Here is a 6,000-nt window from a genome sequence, read left to right as displayed (position 1 = left end):
TTATTTTATTTATTTATATATTATTTATATATTTTTTTTATTTATATATATAAAATATATATATATTTATATATATATAATTTTATATATTTATTTATTTATATATATATTATATATTTATATAATATATTTATTTATATATATTTATTTAAAATAAATAATTTTATTTATTTATATATATATATATTTATATATTAAAAAAAACAGAAATGTAGGGTACTGTGTAGAATGATCGGGAGCTCAGAGCTGCCTGTCTTTTCAAACATTCTTTCCTTAATATAAAGACACTGGAAAAGAGCTCTTTACACAGTTCGCTCCAATCCCCTTCTCTCCTCTCTATCCTCTTTTGTTGATGACGTTTTTGATAATTATCTGACTCCAGAAAAACTCCCAAAATCCAGGTTGAAGTGCTATATTATTTTTAACTATTATTGCTATTGGTTTGGGCACGTGTGTGCAGGTTCCTGTATCTCTGGCCTGACTTTTATGCTCCGTTCTCTTTGGATGTCACTGATACCCTGACAATTGTTCTATTTCCTTTGTTGTAAGTGTTGAATACCAAGTGACCCAATACAAGTAGAATGTACCACTTGGACCATCAGGGAAGTGATTTTAAAGGATTTAGTGTTCCATTTGGGTGCTGCATAACCTGTCATCAAGGAATGGGATTTAAATGACAAATGAATTGTCTTATGTCATTCCCTCTGTGAAAATTGGAGCTGTTAGTTTGCCCCAACTGAGGAATGACCAGGCAAATAGGCATGTAAACACTGGAAATATAACATCGAAACATCACGATCTTTTGTCCTTCCTTTAGCTGGTTTTGTTTGCGAAATTTCACACCAGACGAAAAGCGTGATTTTTCAAACAGAAAAGAACTGTTGTGACAGTTTGCACACTTCAGTTTCTCCTCTGGAGTTTAAAATGTCCCTTTCTCTTACTCCACACAAGAAGACCACTGGTTTTTCTGCCCTCTGGTACTTCTTCCATTAGAGTTTTTGAAGGAAAATAAGGTTGTTTCTCCTCCACTCTCAGGAATGTTGACATGCTTTTAGAATCAAAACTGTTGTACAAGTCACAGTGTACCCTGTGGCTCTTAAACTGTTATTTAAATACTGTCGTGCATGGAGAACAGACTAGTGGTTGCCAAGGGGGAGGGTGTTGGGGAAGAGCTGGAGTGGGAGGCTGGGGTGAGCAGATGTAAGCTTTTATATATAGAATGGATAAACAACAAGGTCCTAATGTATAGCACAGGGAACTATGTGCAATATCCTATGATAAACCATAACGGAAAAGAATATTTTTAAAAAAGAAGGAATGCATGTATATGTGTAACTGAATCACTTTGCTGTACAGCAGTAAATAACACGATATTGTAAATCAACTATACTTCCATGTTAAATAATTAATTAATTTTTAAAAATAAATGCTGTCATGGGCTAAATTGTGGCATCTCCAAAATTCATATGTTGAAGCCATAACTTCCGTACCTCATCCTGTGACTGTATTTGGTAACAGGATCTCTAAAGAGGTAATGAAGTTAAAATGAGGTCATTAGGGGCTTCCCTGGTGGTGCAGTGGTTGAGGGTCCGCCTGCCAATGCAGGGGACACGGGTTCGTGCCCCGGTCCGGGAAGATCCCACATGCCGCGGAGCGGCTGGGCCCGTGAGCCATGGCCGCTGAGCCTGCACGTCCAGAGCCTGCGCTCCGCAACGGGAGAGGCCACAACAGTGAGAAGCCCGCGTACCGCAAAAACAAAAACAAAGGCAGGAAAAGACCCATGTCCCAGCTCAAATAGTCAGGCAGAAAGAGTCCCCTCTTACCCAGTCTTTTTGTTCTGTTCAGATCTTCAGTTGATTGGATGAGGTCAACCACATTAAAGAGAACTGTCTGCTTTACTCAGCCTACTAAATAATTCAAAAGTTAATCTTACTCAGAAACAGCCTCACAGACACACCCAGAATAATGTTTAGCCAAATGTCTGAGCACCCCGTGACACAGTCAAGTTGACACCTAAAATTAAACATCACATGTACCAAACCGGAAACTCCTGCCAAATCTTACAGCTCACGTGTGATGGATTCTTACCGGAGATTTTCCCAAATTGGACAACAATCCTAAAACTTGCATAATATTACCAATAATGAATTGTGAAGCTGACACAAACTTCTCTAAACTATCCATAATAAAATAAATTGATCAGTCACGAAAGAAAAACCTAAGCTTTCTTTTTATTCTCTCTATAGAAAATATTATAAAATTACGGTCAAATGAAGAAACAATCAAAGAGAACTTAGAAGAGGGAGTTCCCTAGTGGTCTAGTGGTTAGGATTCAGTGCTTTCACTGCCCTGGCCCAGATCTAACCCCTGGTCAGGACTTAGACCCCTTCAACCTGCCTGGCATGGCCAAAATTTAAAAAAAAAAAAAAAAACTTCAGAAGAAAAAAGTATCAAAGATGTATGCCTGGCAATTAATTAATAAAAACTATTATGTTACTAACACAACATTGTAAATTAACTATATTTTAATTTATAGTTGAAACAAACAAAAATATTATGTTATTTTTCTGGATGATTTTTATGTCTGTGGTGTTTGTTAGCTCTTTAAAATTTATAATTTGTTGGGATTTCTTTTTCAGTCTAAGTAAATGTCTTCTTTCACATCTAATTTTGTATTCTTTTTATTAAAGGTGGTCTCTGACATTGCTTAAGACCCAGGAAACATGTCCCTTGGCTGGTCTACAACATTTCATAGAATAAAAATTGTCAAGCTATTAAGGCCCTTAGAGATCTTTCTGGTCAAGTTACCTCAACTCCAGGTGCACATTTTTTTTTTTTTTTTTGGCCACACCATGTGGCTTGCAGGATCTAGTTCCCTGACCGGGGATTGAACCCAGGCCATGGCATTGAAAGCACCGAGTCCTAACCACTGGACCACCAGGGAATTCCTCATGCCATCTTAAAATAAAGTGTGACACATAAATCTTAGATGAACTGAGCGGAGAAGCTGGGTGTGGAGGGAGGAGAGAGACCTGAGGTAATTTTTCAGATTAACATCAAAAACTTCCCAAGTCAGGATGGACCATAAAAGTACAGCAGTGGGGCTTCCCTGGTGGTGCAGTGGTTGGGAGTCCGCCTGCCGATGCAGGGGACACGGGTTCGTGCCCCAGTCCGGGAAGATCCCACATGCCGCGGAGCGGCTGGGCCCGTGAGCCATGGCCGCTGAGCCTGCGCGTCCGGAGCCTGTGCTCCGCAACAGGAGAGGCCACAACAGTAAGAGGCCCGTGTACCGCAAAAAAAAAAAAAAAAAAGTACAGCAGTGATGGGAAACAGTGGTTGCTAGAACTAGGGTGGCTACCCCTAGCCAGTAGCCGAATGAAGCTGGTTGATACGGAAGTAATAGGAACTCAGTAGAGCCAAAGTGAAATCAGTATATAGGCCTGATGTTGGCTGAAGCTAAGTTAGCAAATTAAGTTCTGGGAGAAGCAAGATGGGAAAAAGAGGTCTTCAGGGACCAGGTAGACAGAAGAAGGCCTGGACATTACACATCTAAGATGTAGAGACCAAGGCCACCCTCTTGGTACTGGCATACAGAGGCTACCTGCCAACATGGTGAGGCAATCTTGGCCCTCAAAAGAGCAAGGCCCTGAGAAATGAGATTCAATGACAGGAAAAACTAAGTTGAGAAAAGAATAGAGCCATGGAATAGATCCAGGAAAGATCAGAATGGGGTACCACACTCTATGGCCAGGTCAACCAGGAGGCAGCATGGAGGTCCCGGATGAGATGAAGGTGAGCCCTGCCTGAATCAGGGAGGTACACAGACAGAGTGGGAGACACAGGCAAGCAGCTTCGATTGTCATAGATAGTTTCCGAATCTATGGCAACCGATCCCATTGTCCAAACTCCTGCAGAAAAGCAAGGAGATTAAGGCACCCCGGGGATTTTCAACCATTAGAAGGTGTTGATCAAGGAGACATGGATAAAGGAGATGCTATAGCAGCCAGAAGGAGAAAATGGAAATTAGCTGATTACCAAGTCCTAAAAGACCACAAAGGAGAGGAGGAAGCGTCACCGTATTTGTAAACGTGAGGGGACAAGGGAATCAATGAAAACGCAGGACAATATCCTCTGAAGCTGACAGTTAGGAGTGAGGGCGGGGAGACAAAAGAGATTAAACTCAACTTCATTCATCGTGCCCAGTCTGGTGAGCAGGGCTCATAGGAGATCTGATGAAGGAAAAGGCTGAAACTAGTGGCTAAAATGGACCCTGGGGGATTATCAGTTAACATTCACTAGCATGGAAAAGCAAGAGCTGGTTCTACAGCACAGTAAGTGATGGAGTCATGAAGAGTCTCAAAATCATTTTCCAGTGGCAGGAGGACTGTTCAGGCAGCTGTGAGTATCAGTTTTTTTAATTGGGTGAGGAGAAAATGTCACAAGCTCACAGTAATGATAGAGCAACAAAGGAAAACGATCTCTCTCGGCTGTTTTCAAAGGGCTAACAGTGCCCTTTGGCTTTGTCTGGTTCCAGGAATTATACACTCACGATAACTGCAAAGCAGCCCCACACAAAGGAGCCCTATTTTCCATTCTTCATCTGCTCTTACTCCAATCTGCAGAGGCAAAAATAGAATGCTGTTATAATGCTGGTCATAACAGGGGAGAGAATGCCTCAGGCAAGAACATAAATGGAAAAAAATATATTACATTTGGATTATAAAAATCACACTCAGTGGTTTATACAGCATAGACAGAAAGAAAATCATAGTTTAACACACTGGCAAGTGGGACTAACTATTTTTAAAACAAAGCTTTTTAATGATACAAATGAATGAATGTTCATTAAGATAGAAATATCCCACATGATTCACTCTTCATTTTAATTAAGAACACTGTAAGCAGTTTTCACTTATTTTTCAGAACAATGATTTTGGTTAGTGGACTACCATAGTAATCTCCCAATTAACACTTTACACAGTGAAAAGCAAAATGATGGAAAGATTTTACAAATTCATAGGTCCATGTGTAAAATGGTTCATAGATATTTAGACGTATGAATAAATGGTAAGAATCGCGAAGCCAACACATACTGTTCTGCTGTCTATTTTCTTCACTGCCCGCAAATACAGAAATATGTCAAGAAGATTTCGAGTGGTTTAAAGTTTTCATATATGGCCCACTAATATTTGGCAAGGGAACCAAGAATACTCAATGGAGAAAAGATAGTCTCTTCAATAAATGGTGACGGGAAAACTCGATATTCACATGCAAAAGAATGAAGCTGGACCGCTATCTTACACCACTCACAAAAATTAACTCAAAATGGATTAAGGACTTAAATGTAAGACCTGAAGCTTTAAAACTCCTAGAAGAAAACATAAGAAAAAAAGTCCCTTGACATTGGTCTTGGAAATGATTTTTTGGCTGTGACACCAAACACACAAGCAACAGAATTTTGGGTCTATATCAAACTAAAAATGTTCTGCATAGCAAAAGAAACAATCAACAAAACGAAAAGGCAACTTACAGAATGGGAGAAAGTATTTGTAAACCATATATCTGATAAGGGGTTAATATCCATAATACATAAGAAATTTATATAACTCAATAGCAAAAAATAAATAAATAAATTTGATTTTTAAATGGGCAAAAGACTTAAGTAAACGTGTCTCCAAAAGAAGACATACAATTTGCCAACAGGTATATAAAAAGATACTCAACATCATTGATCATCAGGGCGATACAAATCAAAACCACAATAAAATACCACCTCACGCTTGTTAGAATGGCTACAATAAAAAAGACAAAAGATGTGGTGATTGATGTTAACTATAGTTATTGTGGTGAATATTTCACAATATATACACATATTGAATTATGTAGTATACCTGAAACCAATATAATGTTATATAGAAATTATATCTCAATTTTTTAAATGAAGGGGAAAAAAAGACAAGAGATAACAAGTGCTGGTAAAATGTGGAGAAAAGGAAACCC

Source organism: Grampus griseus (genome assembly GCF_964374135.1).
Source record: "Grampus griseus genome assembly, chromosome: 17".
NCBI classification, from domain to species: Eukaryota; Metazoa; Chordata; class Mammalia; order Artiodactyla; family Delphinidae; genus Grampus; species Grampus griseus.
Note: the sequence above shows the minus strand (reverse complement) of the source record.